Source organism: Myotis nattereri (assembly GCF_964212035.1).
Source record: "Myotis nattereri genome assembly, chromosome: X".
NCBI lineage: Eukaryota > Metazoa > Chordata > Mammalia > Chiroptera > Vespertilionidae > Myotis > Myotis nattereri.
The window spans coordinates 124,018,456-124,026,942 of NC_138078.1; the positions used below are offsets into that span (position 1 = coordinate 124,018,456).

Below are 8,487 nucleotides of genomic sequence, written 5' to 3' on the forward strand. Positions count from 1 at the left end.
GTTGTGCACTTTGTATTAAAGTGAACCCATTCACATGTGATGCACCTTGGAGTTGTGCAGTGCACAGCCTGCCTAGCAGCACATACTGATATTGTGTCCAGCCCCATCCCTAGCTCTAGAAGTGCCCTATTCCCTCTTCTGGGAGAGAAGCAAGCACTTTATCCTATTCTAGATCCTACTTATCTATGGCTAAAAAATGCATATATCTAGTCTATGAGCTCTAAGCTTTGGCTATCTGAGGGTCTGCATATACTTCTTTCTTTTAATAAAACCCAGCTTTTGCAAATAAAAACATTAGCTTTAAAAACTAAGGTCTATGCAGTGGGCTTCCAAAATCTGTTTTAGAAATCCAAAGCTACACCTTGCTTGGCTGCTGCTTTTTGTCATTCTTCTACTGAAGGGGATTCCTCAGCTTCAATAGGGAAGGGGTCATGAGCAGCAAAAGTGATTTTGGGAAAGAAAACTCTTGGTTTCACATCCCTAAATATTTGCCACTGCAACTTTTTGTGGTGGTTAGATAGGTCTTGGTGTGTATGGCACAGTAGATTCACAACTGAAATTCTTCCACAAGGTCAAGAACACTTAAGAATGGTCCTATATTCAAGGACCAACAAAACAAAACAAAAAGAGCTTTGCCATGTCCACCCCTCCCTGCTAAAGAGAGGGCACATAAGAAAAGGATTGATGGGAACAAGAACCACAAAGTGATGGTAAGGCAGACCCCCAGGGAGCTGGGCTCTCCTGTCTCTTCCTGGGCTTGTGTCTCAGAAGGGTGCCTGGTTCAGGAAATCTCTCCTTAACCATTGACCCTGAGAATGCTCTCCACCACCCAGAGACACTTTGCTGCTAGAAGGCTCCAGCAAAGGAAATCAGACCATAAGTTCCAGGCCCAGACAATGTTCCCCACCCCCTAATAGCAGGACTCCTGCCTCCAGTAGCTCCCAACACAGGAAACATTCTTCTTGCAGAAGTTAGCAGAATCCCTTCCTCCACCACTAGATGGCCAGGTCTAGGAAAGCTCCTTTCACCCCCTCTAGCAGCATCAGCAGGGAAGACATGCTATAAACCAAGCATACCAAATGGAGCACCACATCATCTCTGAAAATCATACTGTCATTACAACCATAGTCCACAATAGTAGGCCAGGGCTGCATGCCAAACCTAAAAAGGGGGCTGCCTGCTAAAGTAAAAAAAAAAAAAAAAAAATAGAACCAAGTGTCTCCTAACAATATCCAAAATGTGCAGGATACAATAAAAATCATACAAAGAACCAGGAAGGTCACAACTCAAATGAGAAACAAAAACAGACTGGCCCTAGCACTAAAATAATTCAGATATCAGAATTCTCTGACAAGAATTTTAAAGCAGCCATCATAAAAATAATTACAAATTCTCTTGGAAAAAATATAAAATCTCAGAAAACAAATAGAATACATAAAAAAGAACTGAATGAGAATCACATAACTGAAAAATATAGTAACCATGGGGTAGCCACAGTGCAGAGATTTCTGAAAACAAAACCCAGACTATCATCCTACAAGTGGCTAAATTACAATGTAAATTAAATTCCAAACTTCACAGGGTGTCTTCTGTTAAAGTAAGGGCATTGATCGGAAAGAAATGAGATCTTGAATGTTGGCATGGGGACATATGGACAGATCCCAGTCACGCTGAGGACAGTGAACCCCTAAATTCTGCTGAGTCTTCTCTGCCAATAGAAACAACCCTTCCACACCTGTCTGAAGAGGTTAAACCTGCTGCGCCTAAAAACCTTTAATGGCTTCCCCTGAGGTAGTTTACTTCCAAACAAACGTTGCTGATTTTCCTCATAATCTACCCAACACTTGTCTTTGCTTCTTGACTAGTCATGAGTCCTAGCAGGCTCCAAAATGTGAAGTACAAAGTGTGACCCATGAGAAGGCACATTACACATCAAAAGAACTGTGTGATTTTTTCCAATTTATACAGACAAAAATCTAGGGAATTTGTGTGGAAACTAATATTAAGAGTATGAGATAACAATGTGAAGAACGTAAAGTTGGATTGGGCTGAATATATGAATATGGGCCCAGTAAGCAGAGATTCTGGACTCAATCATGCAGCTCGATGGATTAGAAAAGGTGCTATCACTTTTGTTGGTCGGTTGAAACATGGACCAAAAGGTGGTCTACACTAAACAAATTTAAAATGCTAGAACTCCTTTGGTATACTGTATCTGAAAGCTTAGGGAGACTGGAATGTAAAAGTGGATTTATCATGTAAGACCTGTTCACCCGCCCTGGGAGAACATATCTTTCATGACTATGAGAAATGCATTTTTGAAGAGCTCTGTGCTCACTCTTCTCTATAGGTCAGAAATTATAGTTGTGATTACTGCCACTGAACCAGTATCTTTAAATGCAATGGGGATAACTGGATCCCAGGGTGACAAGGGCCAAGTGAGGGCACTTAATTGACAAAAAACAACGTAGGCATAGTTACTGTAATAGACAGCAAAGTCAAAGAAGTAATGAGAACAGTCTGACTTACAAAGACTTATGGCATTGGCTAGTTGATCATTGTGTCCCTTGAAGAGAAATAGATGGGTAGTCTATTATATTCTTACTTGGACTGTATAAGTGAAGAATCCTAGGTCAAGTCCACTGAAGATTAATTTAAGTCACCAAAACAGAGCTATATGGCCCCAAATAAATTGTAAGACTTGAGCCAGTTTACAGACTTAGAACCCTTTAAATGAAAGGGGAGACCAGGGAGATTAAAAATGGTGGCAGAGTAAGTGGATGCTGCATGTTCATGCTCCCAGGAACAAACTGGAATTACAACTAAAATACAGGAAAACTTCCTGAATAATCAACAGGAAACTCGCAGGAGAGAACCCTGATACCCGAGGACTGAAAGTTGGAGACCACATAGAGACTGACACATCATCAGGGAGGAGATACACATCCTCTAACTTTAGAAGAAATTTTGGATGGAACACAACATTTAGATATTTGACTCAAGCAGAAACAATGGCTAATGTCTAAGACATTAATCAATAACCCCAAAATTGAAGTAATAGATGGGAAGTATGCCTTCAAGACCAAGTACAACTTAAAAGATAAGAAGGCTCTGCTTAGACTCTTAGATAAGCATGACCAGTGAGGCTTAGGAGGAATTCTTCTAGAAGACATAGAGGAAGGACTGCCCAATTCCCAGAAAGCTGTCAAGTCTTTATGGGACCAGATATTATCTGTAAATCGTCCTGATAAGAAGAAAATTCTTTTCTTCGATGATAAAAGCTGTCAATTTTCTGTGGACAAAGAGTTTCAGAAACTGTGGAGGAGTGTCACTGTGGATTCAATGGATGCGGAGAAAATCAGAGAATATCTGAAGCGACAGGGTATTTCTTCAATGCAGGAATCTGGACCAAAGAAAGTAGCCCCTATTCAGAGAAGAAAAAAGCCTGCTTCACAGAAGAAAAAAAAAGATGACTTACGACTCATAATGAACACATGGCTGGAGTGCTAAAGGACTACCCTGACATTGCTCCTGGAAAATAGTGAACAGTTTTGTAGGATAAATCAGAATTTAGCCTCTTGGATTTTGCAAGTCATCAAGGATGGATGGATAGCGTTGTCTTGCCAACCTGAATGTCAGCTTTACAGCCTAACCCTCAGGGGGCTTGACGGTATCATCTAAAATGTCATTGTTAAGACCCATGTCAAGAAGCTTTTAAAAAAATGTTTTTATTCAATTCTGAAAGAGGAAGGGAGAGCGAGAGTGAGAGAAACATCAATGAGAGAGAAATGTCCATTGGCTGCTATGTTTTATTCTAGGAGTTTTAAGATTTCTGGTCTGACATTACTATGGCTTTCTAATTTAACTTGAAATCATGAAGTGTGATGCCTCCTGCTTTATTCTTCTTAGGATTGCTTTGGCTATTTGGGCACATTTGTGGTTTTATATACATTTTAGGATTGTTTTTATACTTCTGCCACTGGAATTTTGATAGGGATTGCATTAAATCTATAAATGGCTTTGCGTAGTATGGATATTTTAATAATGTTATTCTTTCAATCCATGAACACAGGATATCTTTCCATTTATTTCTGTCTTCAATTTCTTTTATCAATGTTATGTAATTTTCAGTGTGGAGATCTTTAACCTCCTTGGTTAAATTTATTTCTAAGTATTTTATATTGTTTTGCATAGTATTGTAAATGGGATTGTTTTCTTTATTTCTTTTTAGATAAGTTATTGTTAGTGTATAGGAATGCTACTGGTTTTGTATGTTAATTTTGTATGCTGCAACTTTATTGAATTTGTTTATTAGACTGAATAGTTTTTTGGTGAATTCTTTAGAATTTTCTTTATATAAAATCATGTCATCTTCAAGTAGAAACTATTTTACTTCTTCTTCTTATTTGTTCTGGTGCCTTTTATTTCTTTTTTCTACCTGATTGCTTTGGCTAGGAATTTCTGTTCTGTGTTGAGTAAGAATGGGCACCCTTGTCTTGTTTTTGATATTAGAAAAAAAGCTTTCATTGTTTTTCTATTGAGTATGATGTTAGCTCTAGGCTTGTCATGTATGGCTTTTATTATATTGAGGTATGTTCTGTACCCATTTTATTAAGAGTTTTTATCATGAACAGATTGAGTTCTGTCAAATGCTTTTTCTGTGTCTTTTGAAATAATCATAGGATATTTTTCTGTCATTGTATTAATGTGGTGTATCACATTTACTGATTTGTATACATTAAACCATTCTTGCATCCAGAAGAAAAAAAAAAGAAAGGGGAGTCCAGGTCTCTGAAGGAAGGACCCCCTCCATACTGCCAAAAATATATACTGCAAATCTTTCTGCCAGGATTTACCAAAGAGACATATGGCCTTTTAACAGGCTGATTGTGCATGAGGGGGAAAATAATCAAACTTTTCAGGGAGTATTGAGCACTGCTTCTGGATTGACACTAATTCCAGAAGACTCAAAGTGTTTCTGGGGTCTACCAGTCAGAGTGGTGGTTTATGTAGGTCAGGTGATCAATGGAGTTTTAGATCAGGTCTGTTTCACAGGGGGTCCATTAAATATCTAAACTCATCCAATGGTTATTTCCCCAATTCCAGAATGTATAATTGGAATAGATATGCTCAGTAACTGGCAGAATGCCCATATTGGTTCCCTGGCCTGTGGGGTGAAAGATATTATGGTGAGAAAGGCCAAGTGGAAACCACTAGAATTTCCTTTACCTAAGAAAATGGTAAGCCAAAGGCAATACCACATTCCTGGAGGTATTTCTGAGTCTAGTGATGCCATTTAGAACCAGAAACATGCAGAGATGGTGATTCCCACTACATCCTCATTCAACTCGCTTACTTAGCCTGTGTAGAAAACAGATGGATCTTGGAGGACGACAGTAGTTTATTATAAACTTAGCCAGGCAGTGACTCTAATTGCAGCTACTATTGTAGATGTGATTTTATTACTTGAGCAAATGAACACATACCCTGGTACTTGTTACGCAGCTATTGATCTTGCAAATGCTTTTTTCTCACTAACTGTTTGTATAACCACCAGAAGCAGTTTGCTTTGAGCTGGCAAGGCCAGTAATACTTACATCGTCACTGTCCTACATCAGAGATATATCAACTCCCCAGCCCTATGTCATAATTTAGTCTGTGAAGATCTTGATCAATCTTCCCTTCTACAAGACATCTCAAAGTTCTATTACATTAATGATGATAAGCTGATTGGACCTAGTGAGCAAGAAGTAGCAACTACTCTAGAATTCACAGCTTCCCTGAGTGTCCCTGGGCTCCAGCTTGAAGCTCAGTAATTTTCATGCAGTTTCCTGAGGCAAAGTCTTTTCCAAAAGCACTTATATTCCCAGCCCATTATTTTTTAAAATATATTTTTGTTGATTTCAAAGAGAGGAAGGGAGAAACATCAATGAGAGAGAATCACTGATTGACTGCCTCCTGCACGCCCCCTACTGGGGATTGAGTCCCCAACCTGGAATCGAACCTGGGACCCTTCAGTCTGCAGGCTGATGCTCTATCCACTGAGCCAAACCAGCTAGGGCCCAGCCCATTATTTGCAACCAGGAGCCAACCTGCTGTCACTCATCATCATAACAGGGCCCAATAGAATGGGAGATTATTAAGGGAATATGAGGGTAAACCTTCAACAGGAAACCAGTTGGACCCAAAAAGATAAAAGGATGGTTTAAACTAGAAGGGGTTTTTGACACCATGCCCACGAGAAAAAATGTGTGCAGGTGATTGTATGTGGAGGGTTTGGAGAGAGGGTCTTTGCCAGTACACACTTTACCCTGTAGATCTTCTGATGTACTTCATTCCTCTTTCACTCTCCACCTTTCCCAGATACTGCCATTCCTCACTTCTGGATAAGCTAAATTGGGGAGACCTGGGGGCACTGACCTCAAAGCCTCAGTGCCAAACTGTTTTTTCCATGTTCACCATTAAGACCCAGCTCTGCAGATGAGACCAGACTGCTGACCTTAATATAACAACAGCTAACAATTTTAAGCACTACCTTCCAGAAGTGTGATCAAAATAGACAGGCTACTCTCTCCCTCTAATCCTCAAAATAATCCCGGAAGCCATTTTACCAAGGGGAAAATTGAGTCCCAAGGAGGAATAGTAACTTGCCAAAAGTCACATAGCTAGTGGGCAGCCAGCAGAGACAGGACTTGAACCCCTTTGATCTACTCCAGAGCTAACACTAACTATTGCAGCAGCAACTCTGACTCTCCATGGAAACAGGCACCCTTCACTATTCACTCTGTGTGCTTGGTGGGAAATCTGGAGAATGAAAGTTCCAGAATAAACTATAAAATGTCACTTGGCCATGTAAGGTCTACTCAGGGCAATCAAGAGAATCTGAGTGGGGAAGTAAGAGTCTGTGATGTCACAGGCTTTGGGCCCAACCAACCACAGGTGAAACCTCTTTCTCCCTCATCTATTCCCTCAGTCTCACAAGCTCTCTCTGCACATACTCTAAGAGTCACAGCTTCTTTACAGCTCTGCACCCTGCTATGGCTCTCCTGGGACAGAAAGATCAGAAACTGCTCCAACATCAGAAGCTCTAAGATCTGCTTCATTGTGTGCATCTCAGGCCAAAGCCACCGACCCATGGCAAAGCTCCAGGAGCCACCTAAGGGTTTCTCCAGGGGCCAACGTCAGAACCCACAGAAGTGCAGATAGGAAGCCTTCATGCTGGATCTTTGGTCAGCAGAAACAGCTCTTGGCTCCAGGTGCAGGAATATCTTCAGTTTCACAATCAGGAGCCATTTTTGCTTCTGGGAGCCCAGGTCAGGCCATTGTAAGACTCCTGGACCATTTTGGCCTTGAAATCAACCTCAACTGCAGGCTAAGTTTCCCCTAGCACTTCTTGCAACAATAAACAGCATGTGCAGGAATCAGCGTTGCTGAGGCTTCATGTCCCAGCCCATAAACACAACTCTATCCATGGTGGAGCTGTTTCCAATACTTTGGTTTCTGTGGGTTCAGAGAGGTGATGCACCTGCCATGGAAAGACACAATGGCAGACAGCTCTCTACTCTCTGTCTCAAACCCATGCAGGACTGGATGCTGCTCTCACACAGGAAGTACCAGAAATAAAGTTTGGTGTCCAAAAACCAATAGTACCGGCTCCAAACCAAAGTGATGACAACTTTACCAAATGACAACATAGCATCTGACAGCCCTAAAACTCACCACTGACCACCCAGACAGAAAAAATCTGACTCCAGGAGTGGGACCAGCAAGGAACCAACTGGAAGACAATAGAGGTGGGGCATCAGGCAAACCTCAAAACCTATGAACCCTCTGGTTGTAGCTGAAAGGTGAGAGGAATAAAAGGGTTAGATAGGTGGAAGCTCTGGTCTTTAAGAGAAGAAAATACAAAGTTAGATAAAGGCCATTATGAGCTATGAGCTAAAGAATAGAGTCACAAAGAAAACTTATTAAAATGGGAATTCTAGCCCTGGTTGGTGTGGCTCGGTTGGTTGGAGTGTCATCCAGTACTGTGAATTCTAGAGCTATGGCGAGATCCAGTGCCTCAGAGTGTTGGGATAGGTCCCAGAAATATAATTTTTAACAAACTCTCCCTAGAAATTCATCCTACATATAGAGGTTTGAGAATCACTGGCCACATCATAACAGATTTACAGGAGGGCAATGTGGACTCCAAGAAGGAATTTATCTGCTGAGATGAACTTCCCATGGTCAACCCAGAGCCCAAATTTAATAAATAATAAGAGCTTACCAGCTATTTGCTGACAGGGGCTTCCCCAGGGGAGTTCAGACTGAACTCTGAGCTTCTGGCACATTGCCTGGTTTGTTTATCTCAGTCAACCACTACAGGGAAACACTGGTTTCCTCTTTCCTCCGTTGGACTGAGAACTGCCTTATCCATTCAGAACTTCATATTTGGATACTTCATTTACATAAAGCAGACATAATTGAGAACCTGAGCAAGAACTT

General features: G+C 41.0%; 1 pseudogene across 1 annotated transcript; it reads left to right on the forward strand.

Moving 5' to 3' along the window:
• The first annotated feature begins 2,402 nt into the window (after nucleotides 1-2,402).
• LOC308511815 (general transcription factor IIE subunit 2-like) lies at nucleotides 2,403-3,542 on the forward strand (annotated as a pseudogene). Its single transcript has 2 exons — nucleotides 2,403-2,438; nucleotides 2,932-3,542. The product of its transcript is annotated as a general transcription factor IIE subunit 2-like (transcript).
• The last annotated feature ends 4,945 nt before the right edge of the window (nucleotides 3,543-8,487 follow it).